At 40.2% G+C, this 20,127-nt stretch overlaps 1 protein-coding gene and 2 long non-coding RNA genes across 8 annotated transcripts in view; 1 reads left to right on the top strand and 2 right to left on the bottom strand.

The window, feature by feature from the left end:
• Nucleotides 1-20,127, bottom strand: part of CCDC85A (coiled-coil domain containing 85A) — a 200,554-nt gene that overhangs the window by 75,264 nt on the left and 105,163 nt on the right. The window lies entirely within an intron of this gene.
• Nucleotides 1,418-5,958, bottom strand: LOC128311196 (uncharacterized). The gene is made up of 2 exons (XR_008289320.1): nt 5,731-5,958; nt 1,418-3,642 (listed from the first exon to the last, which is right to left on the bottom strand). It is a non-coding gene; the product is annotated as an uncharacterized LOC128311196 (long non-coding RNA).
• On the top strand, nt 9,043-13,878 carry LOC128311197 (uncharacterized). The gene is made up of 3 exons (XR_008289321.1): nt 9,043-9,890; nt 10,616-10,709; nt 13,453-13,878. It is a non-coding gene; the product is annotated as an uncharacterized LOC128311197 (long non-coding RNA).

The raw sequence follows: 20,127 nt of genomic DNA, 5'->3' as shown, positions 1-20,127 counted from the left end.
AAGAACACAAAAATACCAATTACAATATCATTATGGCATCATTTACAATAGCCATATTATGGAAGCAGCCAAGTGTCCATTGATAGATTGATGAATAAAGAGGATGTGATATATACATACAATGGAATATTACTCAGCCATAAAAAGAATGAAATCTTGCCATTTGCAACAACATGGATAGATCTAGGGAGTAGAGTATTAAGTGAAATGTCAGAGAAAGATAAATACCATATGATTTCACCCTTAAGTGGGATTTAAGAAATAAACCAAATGAACAAAGAGAAAAAAGAGGCAAACCAAAAAACAGACTTAACTCTAGAGAACAAATAAGTGATTACCAGAGGAGAGCTGGGGCAGGGGAGTAGGTGAAATAGGTGAAGAAGATTGAGAGTACACTTAGTTTGATGAGCACTGAGTAATATTGAACGGCTAATATAGAATCACTATATTGTACACCTGACACTAATTTAACACTGTATGTTAACTATACTGGAATTAAAATAAAAAAGTAAGTACATGAGAGAAGATGTTTTGTTGCAGCCAGTATTGGTCAATTCTTTGACAACTCTTTTAACGATATGTGAATTAAACACGGGAATAGAGACTGCCCAAGTTCAAATCCCAACTCCACTACTTACCAGCTGTGTGACCTAAGGCAGGTTACTTGACATCTCTGTGCTTCAATAAAATGGGGATAATATCTACTTCACAAACTTGTTGGAAAATCAGTAAGTTAATACCTGTGAAACACTGAAAATACTATCTACTAAATTGTAACTGTTCAGTAAATGTTAGCCATTACTAAAAAACCTATGTATTCATTTCCATTCCTTAAAGTGATAATATGTCAGTAGCATTATGTACTAAATATTCATGACAACCATTATTTTCTTATTTTCTTTTTTTTAAAATTTTTTTTAACGTTTATTTATTTTGAGACAGAGAGAGAGCATGAATGGGGGAGGGTCAGAGAGAGGGAGACACAGAATCTGAAACAGGCTCCAGGCTCTGAGCTGTCAGCACAGAGCCCAATGCGGGGCTCGAACTCACGGAACACAAGATCATGACCTGAGCCGGAGTCGGCCACTCAACCGACTGAGCCACCCTGGCGCCCCTCTTTTTTATTTTCTAAATAATCCTGAAGGTAATCTTCCATGGATTGTGAAAACAAACATTTAAAAACAATTTTAAACATTTTTAAAGGAAGCTTAACTGGGGCGCCTGTGTGGCTCAGTCAGTTAAGTATCCAGCTTTTGATTTCTGCTCAGATCATCATCTCATGGTTCGTGAGATTGAACCTTGGGTCGGGCCTTGTGCTGATAGCACGGAGCCTGCTTGGGATTCTCTCTCTCCCTCCCTATCTGTCCCTCCCTTGTATTCTCTCTCTCTCTCAAAATAAATAAACATTTTTTTTAAAAAAAGCTAAATTGAAGTTAGATATTTTCTTTAAAGTATTTGAGATGTGTTTCTAATTCATAGATTCCTAGATTCTCCCATGGGTAAAACTTAGAGTGAGAATCAGGTGAATTTATTTATTTTTTGTTTGTACACTTGCTATTTTAACATTTCTGAGTTTCATTTTCATCACAACGTTATTACGGTCATCCCAACAGTTCTTCCCATAATTTGAATTTCCTATTGTGCTACCAGCACAGATGCAAATAAAATCGCAAGTGTTCTTTCACCTCATAATTAAGTCTATGTGGCCTGGTGAACTCTTGTATAAATGCACCAGTCCTAGAGGAAATCAGCGATGCCACTGCACAAAAGTCAAGCTTGCTTGCATATCCTATTCCTCAGATTTAAAATTCATCTCAGAGCCCATCTCAGTGCCATTGTTTAGTGTTGAGCATGATAGTGTTTCAAAAACATATGTGTTTGAAAAATCAGTTTTATGCATTCTTCTGAAGTCTAAAAAGCCCCCCAAAAAAGGTGCTATCTTCAATTAAAACTGCAGAATCAAAGGTGACTCTTGCTATCAATGCACTGGTCATGAAATGGGATAGGATTCCCCATAACATGCCTATTTCCTAATGAGAATGCACCTACAACAGCCCAGTTCATAGCAATGCAAGGAACCATCACAACAGCTACTTAATTGAAATAACTTGTGTAACCGATTTCATTTGATGAAAACCACCAGGAGACAGAGATCTAGCATCCATGCTTTCCTCTTTGTGTTCCAATCTTTATCTCTTTCACAGCTTCCCCTGGCTTTACTTGATAGGATGAACTTCCTCAACTCTTAATAATGTCAGTTCCCCAAAATGTCCTTGCAGATTGTTAGCTTCTAAGCAACCTTCATTAGGAGAGACTCATATCAACAAACAGATTGCTTATCCATTAATGATGCCAGAACAGAACAGTGTAAACCATACTTTACACTTACCAAATAATTGCTCTTTGCATTTGACAAAGACAGTTCAAAACTTTTGTGGATAGAATTTTCTTCCATTAGCCCAAAAAAAAAAAAAAAAAGCTCATGGTGGTTTCTCATCTGCACTATGAACACATCAATCATTCAGAGGGGAAAAATAATAGCTCAGTTCCTATAAAGACAAACTCTGTATTTTCCCAAATTTTTTGCTTAAAGCCATTACCACCCTTAGAATGCCTTTACTGCTTGCTACCCTTCAAAAAAAGCCCTACTTAATCTTCTGGGGTCAGGGATCAAATTGAGCTCTTCCCTACTTGTAGAAGTCCTTGCTGACCTTCCTTATTGTCTTCATGCAACAAATACTGGTTAAGCCTGTACTCTATGTCAGGTCTCGAACCAAGAATTGAGGGTGCAACAGAGGAAAACAACTGATGCCCTCTGGGTTCCTGTAGTCTCGTATTGTGTCTTTTGAACTATTTTTAGCTTAACCACAAAAATCATGTGCATGCTTTCATCTAAACATTACATAATGATTACTTACTACGTGCCAGGGTATGGGGGATACAGGGTATAGAGATGATGTAACCTTAGGCCTGAGGCAGTTTACTCTGAGTCTAGTACAGGGAATAGACAAGTAAAGAATTACAATGCGATGAGATGCAAACGTTTCTGTGTTGAGGAGACCAGAGATGACTTCACAGCGGCAGCACACAGACAAAGGTCAAGGGCCCTGTACTGTGATGAGAGAGCAATGGCAGAGACACAAGGGAGCAAAAGCTGTGCCAGGGAAGTGGCAGAGAGGCCAGCAATATGGGCAGAGGCCAGAAGATGAAGAATCCCTGCCTCTCTTTATCAGGTCCTTTGGCCAGGGCAATGGAGAGCCACTGAAGAGTAATAAATGGAAGAAGACTAGACCAGATTGCAGGCTAAGGATACAACAAATTAAGAAACTAGTGCAATACTTAAGAGGACAGTATAATTCTGTAAGTAGCTGATGAGAAGGAAGAGAAAAATATTTGGAGAACTGAATGATCTGAGGACAGAGTCCACACGAGGGGTGAAGGAGGAAGATACTGAACGTGAGAGATCTGCATTCCCATCTATGCTTTACCTTCCTTGATGGTGAGTGCCAGGTTTCAAACCACCTTTGTATCACTATGCTCACGGACTGCAAGACAGCACATAGAAGCGGGCTTCCATACAGTTAGCCAATTGATTGTTTAAGAAAACAAACCAGCAAAATGTTTAACTGGTTTGAGCTAGATCTGGAGAAAAAAAAACAAAAGAACTAAGATACGATGAAATAGAAATGAGGAAAATCAATTTTACTAATAAGATATTGAGTAGTAATATCACTTCCAAATGATTGAAATTTTATTTTAAATGGGGAAGAAATTATTCCCTGGAAAGTTTAAATCTCTTTCCCTATTTTTAGCCCTACAACATGTACATTAAAAAAAAAATGTTGTAAACTTTTTGGGATCTGTGATTTAGAATCCTATATATGCCCAAAATGCCTCATATGTGGAAATTACTATATATACATATACATATATATGTATATGTATATATACATATACATGTATATGTATATATACATATACATATATATGTATATGTATATATACATATAGTATATGTGTAGATATATAGTATATGTAGATATATAGTATGTATATGTAGATATATAGTATGTATATGTAGATATATAGTATATATATATGTATATATATATGTATGTGTATACACACAGTATATGAAAAGAAACATTTCTTTGACAGTGCAATTATCAGAAAAAGATTCAATCAAAAATCTCTAAGCCCACTAAAAATCACCCACTTTGCAATCATCAGCCTGTCCTATGAGTTAGATACTACAATCAGCCTCTCAGAAGACAGACCATACACTTCAGAGTCACACAAGAGAATGAAGGCCCAGTGAGAGTTCACATTAGTAATATTTTATTCCATCCTAGACAGCCCTAAACAAACTTCTTGGTTTTTCTTCACCTTCCCTGAGCCCTGTGCTATCTTCTGTGTTACTTATCACTTCTGGACTTCTGTTTATCTCCAAAATGAGGACAGAAATAGTTCTTACTTCATAAGGTTAATATAAGGATTAAATAAGTCAATATGTATAAGGTGATTAAAAAAACAGTTTAAGTGTTCAATACTTCCTATAATAATTATTTTTTTGATGGACCTAATCCTATGACAAAAGTCCAAAGAATGTTGAAGCTCTGAATTTTGTGAGAAATCTCTGACTGGGAACCCAACTGCCATTGTTTCTAGCAGGCTAGTTTCTACAGGCTTTCCACTTGTGTCAAGGACAGAATATTCCTGGAGTTCCAGGATAGAAATCAGCAGGTCCACCCAAAGGAGGCATGGAGTGTGAAGAGGAAAAGCCCTGGCCTAGGAATCTGGAAGCCTGGCCTGACTCCTCCCATCTTAGCTATGCTTGACAGGGAGCACATGGCCGAACTTCTCCCCAGCTGGGGTTCTCAGCTCAAATGCTCTAAAAAAGCCGTTTGTTTCACTTACCTCACAGGGTTCATAGAAGCATCAAATGAGAGGAAAAGGATGGAAATGCAATTTACTAAAATTCTGTTCTTAGTTCTCAGAACTGGGCTGGCTACAGAGAATGGGGAAGAGGAGGGCTTAGGGGAGCTGACCTAACAGACACGGATAAACCTGATGCACACGCACACTGTGAATCTCACACATATTTGTTAAAACGAGCTTTATGGCCAAATTATGGTATTACTCTAAGATTAGGTTTACACCAGAGAACAGTAGAAACAAAGATGTCTTTGTATTGGAAAGATGGTATCTAAATACCTTAATCTCTGTCCAGATCTCTCTGTACTAAGCAAATGTACAAAACCAAATGCATTTCTCCGGGACTATTTTCCTCCTGTGATCAAGTGGTTAGTTTCTCTGGCCCAAACTTCCGGAGGCCACACCTTTTTTATTTTCTGATAGGTGGGAAAGAGGAAGGAAATCTCTATGGGCCGAAGTATCATGTGTTACTCTCAGTGGTTTTACAACCCTGTCTCCTTCTGGCACACCACCTCAACAGCAGTCAATTTCTCTTGGTAGCCCCTCCTTATATGTTGCCTCATCTTATCTATCCAAGTATCTTCTTCTCCTGCCCTAGGTGAAGCAAAGCCTTCATTCTGAAGGAGATCTATTTACTTTCTTTTAAATTCTACGTTTCGTGTGAGCCCTTCTTTATGCATAAAAGAGCCATCTTGTGTTTCAGCACCTAGAAAAATTCAGATTCCACACTGTAAAGTTTCTCAACACCTCGACCACCATCTCCAATGACCTTTCCCTTTCTCACTTCCTATTCACCTGGTGCTTGTTAGGATGTCCTTGGAACCACAGTAGAGGGGACGGCCATCTTGCCAGCGCAACCCAAAAGCCCCTAGTAGTGTGCCAGAAGGAACTGGAGGTCAACCAATCACCTAGCGACAGCACGACCTGACGCAAAAAGGCCACCTGGATCTAAACGCGGAACCCTTGCAGCTTAAAAACCCCACCCCACCACAGCTGGGGGCGACTTCCCTGACTACTCTTCTCCTCCTCCTCCTCTTCCTCCTCCTCCTCCTTCTTTCTCCCTCTCTCTCTCTCTCTCTCTCTCTCTCTCCCCCTGAGTCACGGAACCTCACCCAAGACCTTAGTTCCCAAATAAAGCCTTTGACTGCTAAAATTTTTTAGCCTCTGACTCCTATCTTTACCCTGCCTTACGCCTGACCCTAACATTTGGTGCCAAAACCCGGGGAGAGGTAGTAGCTCGCTTCCCTTGGCTGAGCTTCCTCCTCGCCAAGCCAGACGCCAACCACCCTACTCCCAAGCGCCTACAGAAGCCGGTAGTAGGACAGACCCCTCCTTCCCTCCTCCAACTACGGCTGATACCCATGAGAGACTTCTCGCAAGTCAGGCTCCTTTCCTCCCCACGCCGCAAGGCCCACACGCCAATAGGCCCCTTATTGCAGCGCGCGAGGGACGCCTCGCCCTGCCACGCCAATGGGGAGTAACGAGTCTCAACTGCCTCTATCTCTTACTCCGCCCCCCCCCCCCCCCCACCAATGTCTGTTAAAAAACTTCCGCTCCTGGGCTTACAAGGTGAACTTCGTCGTAACTGACTCATCGGCCTTTGCACTGTAGTCTGGCCTCAGTACAAACTAGACAATGATTCTCAATGGCCACCCGAGGGGTCTTTACAATACCAAATCTTAACCGATCTGGACAATTTCTGCTATCGGCTGGGAAAATGGGGAGAAATACCCTACGTCATGGCCTTTTGGGACCTCAGTTCTCACCCCAACTACGTTCCTCCTGCCCCTCTGCACGCATGCTCCTTGCCCGCCCACAACCTTGCCTTACGCCTGATCCTAACAATGTTAATCACCTATTGTCCACAAAACGATTATTTAGCCAGATACCTATCCCCTGTGTATCAGAATCAAGGGTGGCAGGAATGGATGGAGATTCCCAGACTCTAGCCTTAAGAAATTCTGATGTGGGAAGATGTGGCCAAAGAAAGTATTTTAACCAGCACTCTAGGTGATTCTGTGTCAAGTAGGAGGACAGTCATACTCCGAGAAAGTGCGCTGCCACAAGTTCATCCTTAAACAGAACTTTGCACTCTCACGTGTGCACACACAAACACACTCAACACACCTACATAGCACATTTAGTGACCACTCAGTAATTTGATTTGCCTCTGAAAGATTTCATACAAGTATTATTTTGAGTGGAAAATATTTTTAGTGTAGAATTTTTTATTATTTCAGTAAAAGCAGCATCCAAAGTCTATAGGTTCCTGATTCAGGACAGGTAGGACTGGCTATTGTCCTTTCTAATCTGCAAGGCAGCTGGAGCCTCATCTTCTGGGTCAGACAGACTGTAACTGACCACCCTCCATTGCTAGGATTTTTTTTTCTCCTGTTCACGCTGCTCATCCAACCATCAGCCAAATTGCCAGGAAATTTGTTTCCAGTGGCAAAGCTAGAAAACAAAAGACGTCTTTGCGCTCCAGAAAAGAGTGCAGCCTTGGGATACCAAGCAGAGATTATGAATTTTAATTCTCCACTGCAGCTCAGACGCTCTTAGGCAAGAACATTAGAAAAGGCTAATCAAGGAAGAAATCAGCAGGGGGCATGTGTGCCGTGGATCACCGATAGCACTCTAAACTTAGCACTGCCAAGGCTAATAGCCTCCTTATATCCTCTCCTCCCATTAAAGATGCCCTGAAAATAAGATACCAAAGACTACTGCTGCAGTTATCACAGTTAGCAAATTGGCAGGTGATATTCGCTAAGTGCACTAGGCCAAGAGTTGAGGATTTCCTGTGTACCCTTTACTCTTTCAAACTGAGTGCAGTTCTAAGAGGAGTAAAAGCAGAGGTACAAGCATAAATAATGTATGAGAACTATAGGTGTGGAAAGCTTTATTCTGACCCTACACGCTAATGCATGCCTAAGCCTGGTGTTTGCTACAATGTGACTGGATTTGCTACTCTGTGCTTCCAAAAAAGGTAATGAGAATGCCAGAATTGAGAAAGAATCTGAACCTGTGATCCAGTCCTTAGCCTCTCCCCAGCTGTTCTGGACACACTCCGTTACAGACCCTCCCAGGTCGCTCTTAGCCAGAACTTTAAATTTGGCTAGTTAATAAAATCACAGCATTTCAAAATCCAAAAAAAAAAAAAAAAAGTAAATAGAACTTATTGTATGTGTTTAAACACTCTGCTAGTAAGGTCCCAAATGTCCAACCTTGCAAAGCTTTGTTCCCAGTTAAATTAGTAGCCTCTCCTATTTTCCAACTGTCCTCAAATCTAGGGTAGTGATGTCACCACAGACCATTCAAGTGATCTCTGGACTCAAGTTGTTTCAGAAAGAGTTGAAGAAAATCTCAAACTGGAAAAGGGATGGTAGCCTTAAAACATTTTCCACCAACTCTTCACATCCTCACAGAATGCACGATATCATATATATTGAATCCATTTTCCTTAAGATTTCTGAATTAAGGAAAATTCAGCTGAGCTCCAAAACAGAATTCAATCTAAATACTGAAAACGGTGCTCCTGGATGGCTCAGTCATTAAGCATCAACTTTGGCTCAGGTCATGATCTTGCGGTTTACAAGTTCAAGCCCCACGTGGGGCTCTGTGCTGACAGCTCAGAGCCTGGAGTCTGCTTCAGATTCTGTGTCTTCCTCTCTCTCTGCCCTTTCCCCACTCATTCTCCCTCTCTCTCTCTCTCTCTCTCTCTCTCTCTCTCTCTCTCTCTCTCTCTCTCAAAAATAAATTAAACATTAAAAAAATACTTACTGAAAGTATTAATATTCTCCTTTAACTAAATGTGGACCAAAAATCACTTTTTCTCCATAATGCAGCCTATCATGTGGTTGAAATGACAGCTCTCATGCATTTAGGTTTCTTTTAGATCTGAAATTCCATGAGGCCCCCCAGGCCAGGGGGGGTGTCTTTCTAGAACTTATTCACACACAAGAACCCTCACTTCTGCAATTACTTCTGTATGTAACTCAGAGCACTGGGTATCAGTTTGGTGCAACTCAGTCAGCTTCAAATTACCAGAAAATATCTCCTTAGCACAAGATGCAATTCAGCTACTGCATCCATAAACAAGGAATCATCTTTTCTCAACATAACATCAACCTCAGGAAGGTTCCATGGTTATGCAAGATGGTTCTGGTACCTGGGGCATGACCTTGTAAATCTCTTCTGCAGTCTGTGTGCAATGCCACAGCTGGAGAATCACAGCTCACACCTTTCCTAGAGAGGAGTATGGGGTTGACAGTACATCACAAAGTGTCAAATATGGAACAGGCTGGAAGGTATTACCATTTCACAGCCCCCCCCTTTTTTTTATTACACAGCCCTAAACACTTCCAGTGGTTGGTGCCATGCTCCAGCTAACCCTCTGCCGAGTGCATCCCAATTTGGCCAAGTGGCTGACGCTTAAAGTAGCTCAGGATCCAGTTTTGAGCACCATCACCCAAGGCCACCAAATTATCTCAAGTAGCAAGCTCTGACACTCACCTGTATTTAGTGAACACAGATTTTTCTAACCAGTTTCTGCTATTGAAATGGACTGAGTATAGGCCATACCCTCGTCCTTTGGGACGTCACTGCCTAACACAAAAAGCCTACCCATCAGGGGCCACTTTCCATGGCCCTCCACTGTGATTCCACTCTAAATATATCATCATTCAGTCAATGAACTCTTGTTTGTTAAGTAGCTACATCACAAATGCCCCAACTCTTGGCCCCAAAACTTGAACAACTTGAATACATGCTTTGGAGACAAAAACATACCTATGTCATACAGAGGTCACAAATGGGAAACAGGCTAATACAAAGGCTGGTGTCCACAAGACCTAAGAGAAGAACATGGTTTTCTAAGCACAGAGACAGAAGAGAAGCATTGCCTGTCTGTTGTCCTGAGTAAGTTTCTCCAACGCATCCACACTCCACTTAACACGCAGGTAAGAATCCAGTTCAAGGAAGCAACCTCGTCTGGCGGGCTCCTCACTTCCCTTGATCATTTTAGTACCACTGTGGGAAGCATTTGTAATGTGCTTCCAGACCCAGGCCCCCACCTCTCAACAAATAAGTATTTCCTCCATAAATCCCAGAGAGAGTGCACTCTAGGAAAAGCAGTGCTTGCAAAACATCTGTTCATTTTTCAGAATTCAGAATGAAGTGACTAACCCCTGATATACAATAAAAATGATTAAATGCAAACACTACTGAGACTCTGTAATAAATATTTTATGTATTAATATGTTTTCAAAAGTCTTATTTCATTTTTACTACTTTTCTGTACGGCATTATTCTATTTTAGAATATGCAATGAAATGATCTTCCATGAAAAAAAAAAGTAGGCATTTCTGTCCCATTTTAGATAAGCAAATGGATAATTATTGTGCTATTAATTTGTTATGTAAATTGTTTAAATTGCTAACTCTTTCCTCTTTCCATTATTAGATAGCATTCATTCCTTCCCAAGGAAAATGGAAAATTCTCTTCCAAAGTAAACTGTTTCCTCACTCATCCCCAAGATATACAATCCAAGTACTCTTAGGATTATTTTACAAAAGCAGCCATAAGCTTGAATAAAAGCATTCAGTATAGTGACTGCTTAATGTTCATTCAAAGTAAAAATCACCTAATATCCCTTCCCTAATCCAGAACCGCCCTCTTGCTTTAGGAACAAGCACCGGGTGGAGTCTACCTGAATGCCTCCATATAGTAACATCCAGTGCCTGGCGATCTTGAACCGCCTTCTCCTTCAACAGGCTTAGGTATGTTTCAGTATCTCTTTTTCTCATTTACATTTGCTGTTGATGGAAAAAGGGAAGCAGAAAACTACTGCATTCCAGAGAGTTCTCAGTAGGTAGGTTATAATTTCATAACATCCTGGCACAGTTCAGCAAAAATAAATCTTTTTCTAAACTATTAATGACTCCTCGGGATAAACCTTTTACACAGGTGCTGTTATGGTAGCCAAGGTGGCACACCTGGTTGTCAGACACGTGTTTAGAAGTTTCAAGTAAGTGGGAAATATTGAGGAGGAGAATAAAGAGAGGCAATGAAAACAATACCCATGAGATCCTGACGGCGTGCTAAAAGTTCCTGATGTTATTTTCACATAGAGGAAAGGAAAATTGCTGCTTGTAGGTTACACATTTTAGAAATTGACTTCTTTTTCATTTTTCAGGCTGCCTGCCTCCCCTTCCTTATCGATAAGAAAGATGTCAACACTTTACAGACTTAATTAGAAAGTAGTAGAATACACCGTCAGATTTGCAGAATCCTGACACAGAAATCCACAGCACCTGGGCAGTGACACCGGCAGCTTTGCACCCCACCCTCTACCAGGCCTTTGTCTGAATCTAAAAGCTAGTATGGTGTAGGACTAAGAGATTCTCCCACGCACCTCCTTCTTATTCTATCCCTCAAAGAGTCCCCTGCCATTACATAATGATGCGAAAGCTCATGGGAACAAGTTACTACACAGACACCATCTTCTTCATTTGGACAGAAATGATTTGGAACAAGAGTGAGGGGCAGCAGAATTCCTCACTCCCAGAGAGAGGGGTCACTTCTCTTTATTGGAGCCAGGTACTTGGCAAACACACAGATCACCAGCTCAGTGAGGGCCCTTAGGGTGGACTCCAGCAGCTTCCTTTAGAAAGAGGTCAACTTCCTTGCCTTTAACCACATGGAGGCTGAGTTTCTTCACCACAGAGAGTGCAAAGCTTCAGCGCGCTATTAATCAGTTATGCTTATGTTACTGCCCATGAGTAAGATCTGGCACTTTGTAAAGAAACCAACCCATCTTGGAAAATCACAGTTTAACAAACACAAAGGGAACGCTTGGTTTTAGGTCTCATTACACGAAAGGGAAAACAGTTCAGAATAAAGATCAGAAGTAAATCTTAAAAATAAGTATAAGAGAAAAGCTAATTTAATAATTATGCTTATCAACTGACTTTTTTAGAGGCTATGAGGTTTTTTTGTTTTTTGTTTGCTTGTTTGTTTGGGGGCAGTGGCATTTAGGGAGGTATCTGTTTCATTCAACAACCACCAAAAGAAAAAAAGAGAAAACTGATAAATTTTTAAAAGCGTGGGTAGGAAAAACAAACTTAGCAACTAATATCTGACACACTCCTTCAGCAGTCTGGACACCATAAATATGATGTTTTGAATCCTACAGTCACAACAGATAATGCACATGATTCAATGACTCAGGTTCCTGCTCTGCTGTGTTTAGTCCTCATGACTGCCAAATTCCTGTAATTATCACTTCCCCAAACCCCACCAACCCCTCCTGGGTATTCTAGTACCTAGCAATTGGAGGTACTGCCTTAGGAACCACCATATATTTCCTCACAGCTCAAACTCTCTTTGAAACAAGTCTTATGTTGGACTTAGGGTCTTAACCGTGGGGTTTTCCAGACGTTCTCTCCTCCTGCCCAGCAATGTGGACACATTATCACCCATTCATATATAAATCTCCACATATGGAAGATGCTTAGGTATGTGTTTTATCTGTCATCATCAGTCAGTCCCTGCATGATTATATAGCAAGTGACTGGGGGGGGAAAACAAAAAGATGTGAATCCTGAATTTTGAATAGTTACCTCACTGGGATGAGCAATTAATTCCATGAGGCAACTCCCAGATTGAGGTGACGTGTCAGGGACTGGATGCCACTGGCTATAACTAGGCCTACAGAATAAAAAACAAAACAAACAAGCAACAACAACAACAACAAAAAACACCATGACCTGGGAAACTAATTTTAAAGTTCCATCTCTGGTATACCATTAGCTTTTCTCCTCATAGAATCCTCCAGACTAGTACATTCCAACTGGTGCACCTGGTGGGCAGCAAATGGGTCACTGACACACCACAGATATTATTCCCCTCCCCCACTGGAGCAGCTGTCCAGTGCCCAAGGGGGCTAAGTTCTGACTCTGGTCTTCTCCAGCTAGGGGTGACCTGGGCCACTTACTCCACTGTGCTCTACAAATACTCATTTTCTATGTGTGCCATGACACCAAAAGGCTGCAGTGCTGTTCTGTTCTGCATTCCTCCCCTCCCACTGGGCTATTAACTGGGTTCATAGGGTTATCCGTTCTATTTTAAAAATCTGGGGAAAGATACACCTTTATAGACTTGCACACTACCTCATTTTTAGCTTCTTTTTATTGACAATTTCATCAATGTTAGCCATAATAGGATGGAAGAATATCTAGCCAGGAACCAAAATACTCAATGCCTATATCCTGTCTTCTATGTCAGTGCCTCCACAGCTTTCTTTGGAAAACAGATGCATAAATGGCATATCTAAGGAAACTGTGCACCAAATGTGCACCTGGTAAGACAGAATGGGTCACATGAAGTATTTTTGTTTATTTTTTGCCTAGGCTTGAGGTGGGGTCATGTGGCCTACAATGACACAAGCAGGCCAGACCAGTTTCCTATTCTCTCATCCTACCTTAAATCCAACAGGTTATTCACATCACCTTTTCTTCTCAGGGGACTACGATGGAGTTGTGGAAAGTAGAAGGATCTGTAACTCCCTCTGAAGGGCAAAATGGCAAGGTTTAGACTAGAGGGAAATGAGAAAAAAAGAAGGCTGATCCTTTCTCAAGTTTAGAATTACACCGCAATGCAAAAATGTGTCTTTGCTGCAACAGTAACCGTTATTACTGAGGCACTGGTTTTACTGAAACATGGCCTCAATCTGCCTAATCCTTGCCATCTCCATAAGCATCACCACAGTCCACGCTAGCTTTTGCCATCTCTCACCTGGACCTGCACCAGCCTCCAACTGGCCTCTATGCTTCTGCTCCTTCCCCTACAATTCTGTGTTCAGGAATCAGCGTTGGCTTCCAACATGCAAATCCGGTTATGTCACCCCTCTTCTTAAAACCCTGCAAAGGTTTCCCTTTTTGCTTTGAATAAAAGCTAAAGAGGGAACTCAGTCTGCATGGTCTGACACGTTCCATCTACATTTCCAACCTCATTTCATGCAATGCAACTATTAGTCTGCAAACCTCCAACCACATTGGCCTCTGAAGGCGCTTCAAACATTCGTCTCCACTTAAGGGCCATTGTACTTACTGGTCCTCCGATCTTCTCCCAGATTTTCAAGGGAATATCATCTTTTCATCCTTGAAGTTTCAGCCTAAACATCATCTACTCAGAGAGGCCTTCTGTGACCACACTAGCCAGAACAGCCCCACCTATTATTACCTCTCACAGTCATTGTCTCTTCACAGCACTTACCACCTGCTGTTTTCATTATCATGGATGTATTCAGCCCCTTATATCTCTACCCCATTCATTAATGCCCTGTTGTTCACTATTATGTGCCTAGCACCATGCTTCAGAGTGAAGGACCCTCTCAGAACTTGCTGAATGACTAATACAGGAATAAATGAGTATCCACAATATGCATATTTTGTTGTTGTTGAGCCTCTACTCAGGCTCAAACTCAAGATTAAGACATCAAGATTCTTTAATTTTCTATTTTATTGTACTTAGCAAATTTGTCTCTAAGAAAGCAATACATTTAAAATTTCAAGACAAGAATTTCCCAATTTATCATCAGTTGTGCTAATAATGACTACTATACAACCCACAACATTAGTTCTAACAATTATCCCCTCAAAAAGAGAGACATGATCAAAAGAATCTAGGAAACACTCCATGTTATTTCCTTTTTCGCCTTGGAAATTCACAATGCACATTAGCATATTAAAGGCTCCAAAAGAATGATAGTAAAGAAGCCTGATTAACTTTGTCTAACCCAAGATTTTCCATACTTGACAGCAGAACCTTTTTTTTCTTACCACTACCAATTAATATCCCTAAGAACTAGTATGTTTTTAATGTTTATTTCTTTTTTGAGAGAGAGAGAGAGCACAAGTAGGGGAGGGACAGAGAGAAAGAGGGAGACACAGAATTCTAAGCAGGCTCCAGGCTCAGAGCTGTCAGCACAGAACCCCATGCAGGGCTCAAACTCACACGCCATGAGATCATGACCTGAGCCAAGGTTGTACACTTAACTGACTGAGCCACCCAGGTGCCCCAAGAACTAGTATTTCAAAGAAAACAACTTGCAAACAAATTTCAAACAAATATATAGAATAAAATGCTAAATGTAGTGTTTTTAAGAGACCTTCACTAGGTTCAAGATAAAGATACTGGTGATAAAAATTTGAAACACTAACAATGATAGTTAAAAGTCATGATCTCTACACAAGATAATTACATAATTATATACCATAATCACATGAAAATTATCTACACTATTTACATCTTCTGTTTATCTTCTTGACAGTTAAATTGGTCACCTTCAGTGACATGTTACTAGTTCAACCCAGAGCTAAGTAAGTCTGGAAGCATTATACAGCAAAATTGCACCGTGAATGCAAATATAATTCATTTGACCTCATTTGCCATAGCATAGCTGAGAGGCAAAGAGTCATGCATATTTAATCATCAACACAGGAAATGACAAAAAGCTTTTCTTTCCACCCACCACAAAAGATGGATTTTCATAGGGCCCCTCCCAGCAAAACCAGAAAGAAAAGAGAGATGTCACGTTAGCATTAACATGGATTATATAGTTAATAATTAAGAACCAAAATAGCTAGAATGACAGAAAGATAATGGATTAAATCTAAGACTGATCTTTGAATGATTATAGACAGAGATTAAGAACTCACTACAACTGAAATGTCAGCACTGATACAAGAACAAGAGAGGGGTACTATAGAAGGACGTGACCCACAGAAATGCAAAGCAGAGCAGACAAGAGAGTAACTCAGAACCAGATAACAGCCGGGAATGAGGGTCTGGCTGAGAACCAGTTCAATCACTACCCCCGATTCCTCTGGAATAAGGTCTCACTGATAACCTGCTACAAAATAAGTTCTTCAACTTGATCTATAGTTGAAATATGAAATATTAATACAGAAAGCACCTGACAAAGAGATTATATTTTACCACTAGCATGTTCTTATAGGACTAAAAAGAATGTCATGGTCGCCTTTAAGCTTATCCCTTCAAAAATAAAATTGTTAAACTTCGCTACTTGAGAATTCGTGACAATTCACACAACAGAGCTGAAGTTTACCACAAGCTCTTTACAGAGCATGTAAACAAACGAGCAGTGGGAAGGAAATGGCAGAGATGCCAGAGGAGGGTTCTTCAGGGTCTGTTGTGTGCTTACACCCAGACCCACCTCCCACTGTCCCGGACTGTCACCTTTACCGGTTTAGGACTTTATACTCCGAGCATCCCAAACTACGTTGTTTCCCAAACATGCCATGTTCTCTCAGGATGCTCCCTCTGCTCAGAATGCCTTTCTACCATCCAGATCACCTCCTCTTGCCCAGCTAAATCCTACTTATCTTACAGGGCTCAGCTCACAGGCCTTCTATGAGCTCCCTTTTCAGTCTGGGTTAAGTGCTTCTCCCAGGCCTTACACAACTATATCAGAATATTTATACTATGTTGTATCATCTATTTTACTTAGCAATTTATTTGTCAGGTGTATATCCTCAGTGTCTGCCATAGTGAATATTCAGTAGTGATTGATAAATATAGGTAGAATGAATACATGAAAAAATACATTTGTAAAAGAAGACAGAGAGTGATAATCTGAAACTGAATTCAGCCGATATTCAGAAATCATGGGTTCTGGTGACTGCTGACTTACGAATAAACATACTTCATTTGATATGCTAATTACAGTTTGGGCAGCCTATACCCAGGAACCCAGCTCTATATCCCAGGCCTCAATGTCTTCCCAGTGATACTCTTACACCATCTCTACTTACTAATGACACACTTAATGCTATGTTAGTGAAACTTTCAGCAACTAAAAGGTCACCATATATGGGCACAAGGCTCTTGGCACACAGACCGTTAGAAATAATGATCACTTTTCCACCGCAAAGAGCAATGGCCCCCACAAGTCACTTGAACTATTAGTGCAGACACTAAACTACAATTTGCAAGGTTCACTGACTAGGAAAATGGTGTTAATTGTGGTGCTCTGGTTTTAGGATCTACAATTTAGGCACAACCAGATTTGTCTTAAATATATATGTGTATATATACATATACATATATATATATATATTCCATATACACATATATATATTTATTTTACTTTAATGATGGTAGGGGGAAGCAGAAACAGAGCCCCGGGAGATGAAATGTGTTTCTCTACTGGCGTGTTCTGCAATATGCCACTAAACTTGGTTCTGAAAATGTCATTTTCATGCCAAATTAAAAGTAAACATAATTATGTGTAATACTTCAAAAGTACCTAATTAAAACACTGAGGCTAAAATATGCAGACAGACATAACTAATTCTAACTTCATAATAATTTCATTATTTACTTATTGAAAAGTGTCAGTCAAAAACATTAAACTAGTTTGTGTTTATAAAAAGAGCTTAAAAACTAGCAGTGATTTTCATTATAATTCATTCCTGATTTTCTGCTTTGGGAAATATATAAGCATCTGATTATTTTGGTACCAAAAGGGAGAAAAAAAACAAAGGCAATTTTAAGTATGGAAAGGTGGTGAATGAAGATAACCCTGGTGAGTCATGATGAGCTTGCTCCAAATAAAAACACAGATATTGTGACCAGATATAAAACTATCCATCACACTAATATAAAGACTTCAATCTCCCTCAGTCCACTCCATGCCTCCACAATAAATAATTACCATGGCATTAGTGCCCTCTCCCAGGTGTGAGGTGTCAATCATCCCCAAAGACACTGTATTCATAACTGAGGCTGACACCAGGCTCTGTAACAGAGTCTCCAAGAAGGGCTACAAGGAGATAGGGGCTTAAAGCTTCCACAGTGAATCCCTGCTATGATTCACGGAAGTTCTGTGGGTAAAAGAGAAAACCAGAAGATAATAGAAAGGAACTTAAGAGGCTTAAAGTCCTGCTCCAAGTTGGGAAGAAAACTTCACACTCCCAAAAGTATTTCACTTTTATATGCACACAACACTGTATGTTACATGCTACAATATCCCTTTTAATAAAACCAGGCAAACAATAAAAGATGAAAGAATTTGAAAAGGCAAGAAAAGGAGAAATAATAGGGTTGGATCCAAGAAGAGCCACATAACTACTGGGTCCGAAAGTTGAGCTCATCATATATCTGGTAGAAGAGGAATGTAGGATGACAGAGAATCAGTCATAGAACTCTAACATGCTTTCCACAGGGAATGTTCCGTCTACTTCTAGTTATGACAGAATACATTGGAACTGGAGTTGTCCTCCTGGCATAAACTAAAATGTTAGATGGAATACTGGCAATTGTTTCCAGACTAAGACAACAGAAAATGAAAAAAAGTAGTCTCTGAGAGAAGGGTAGGCCGCAAGGCGAGCTCACGTTTGCCCTGGCTTTATACCTGGGAGAACTTTCTGGAATTGGCACAGGGAGCCAGAACCCAAGCAAAGCACTGTATCCCTGAGCTGAGGAGATGGAGATTGGAGCTTGTGGCCACTCAGGCAACTGGACTTTGTGGGGCTGGGAACTGGGGAGGAAGGTGCTTCCTAGGGTATTACCCAGAAGTTTGGAGGTCTCTCATCATCCTTGACTCACCACTGGGTTGTACAAGTGTGGAGTAAGGCAGTGTCAGGACTAGAAGAGAGTAGTTGTTGCCAGGTTGAAACATGAGCAAAGTTTCCAGATGCTGGCCTGTGCTGAAAGACAGCGGAGCCCTGCTATGGCCAGGGCAGAGGAACCTCACCTAATGACTCAGCATTCAGTTAAGGCCACAGAAGGGCCATACCTGTGGAGAAAAAGAAACACTCCCTAAAGTAAGGAGCCAGGCCTGTTCTGACTAATAACAAAATCTAAACTAGAGCAGTACCCACAGAGAAGAAAACCAATTCCCACAAGATCTAGAGAATCTACCAGTAATTTAACCACTGGCCAGAAAAGAAGACAATCTCCTTCAAAGAAGACCATGTACTTAATAGTTCCTACAAGAATTATCCTAGTTGTGCAATATATATAATAAAAAAAATTACAAGTCATATACAGAAGTAGAAAAATGTGACTCATAATAAAGAAAACCAAGCATTCAATATAAAGACACCCAGAGATGACCCAGATGTAGGAATGAGTAGACAGGATTTTAAAATAGTTATTTTAAATATGTTCAAGGACTTACAGGAAACTATGGACATATGAGTGAACAGATGGAAAATCTCACCAGGTATACAAAAAATAAAGAAAACCAATTCTACTACTGCAATGTAAGAAATTTAAAATTAAAAATTCACCAAATGGGCTTAATAGCATATTGGAGACTAAAGACTAGAGGATCAGTGAACTTGAAAATAGACCAATAGAAATTATCCAATTTGAAGAACATAGATAAAAGTTCTGGAAAAATAAAATATTGCCTCAGTGGAGACAATCTCAATAATACCAATGGTCTAACGTGTAATTGTTGGAAGAAAAGAGAAACAACAGGGCAGAAAAAATACTTAAGGAAATAATAGCTGAATATTTTCCATTTTGATAAAAAACATCTACCTACAGATTCAAGAAGCTCAGGAACCACAAACAGATAAATACAAAAAAATTACAACTAGCCACGCAATGTCAAACTGCTGAAAACCAAAGATAGAGCAAAAATTATAAAAGCACTCAGAGAAAAACAAAGACCCTACTTACACAAAGGAACAATGATTCAAATTGCAGCTGACTTTTCATCAGAAACACTGAAGACCAAACAACAATAAAACAGCCACCTTTACACTTTTTTTGGAGGGGGGGGGAGAGAAAACCTTCTAAATCCATAATTCTATACCCAGTAAATATATCATTCAAAGTGGAGGTGTAAGAAAGACACCTGCAGCAAAGAGAAAATCTAAGAGGATTCATCTCCAAAAGACCTGCACTACCAAAAGATATTTCTGCAGGCTAAAAGAAAATACCAGTTCAAAACTCACAACACAGGAAGGAAAGGAGAGCACCAAAAATGGTGAACATGTAGGTAAATACAAAATACAACCTTCCTTTTTTAGTTTTATTAAAATAAAACTTTTTAAAGGCAAAATAATGCCCTATGCCACATGGTTTACAATGCCTGAAGAGGTAAAATATGGGACACAACACAAAGGACAAGCAGATAAATGTAATTATATGATCAACAAT

Source organism: Acinonyx jubatus, chromosome A3 (assembly GCF_027475565.1).
Source record: "Acinonyx jubatus isolate Ajub_Pintada_27869175 chromosome A3, VMU_Ajub_asm_v1.0, whole genome shotgun sequence".
Lineage (NCBI taxonomy): Eukaryota > Metazoa > Chordata > Mammalia > Carnivora > Felidae > Acinonyx > Acinonyx jubatus.
This window is presented reverse-complemented; position numbering and strand designations above follow the sequence as displayed.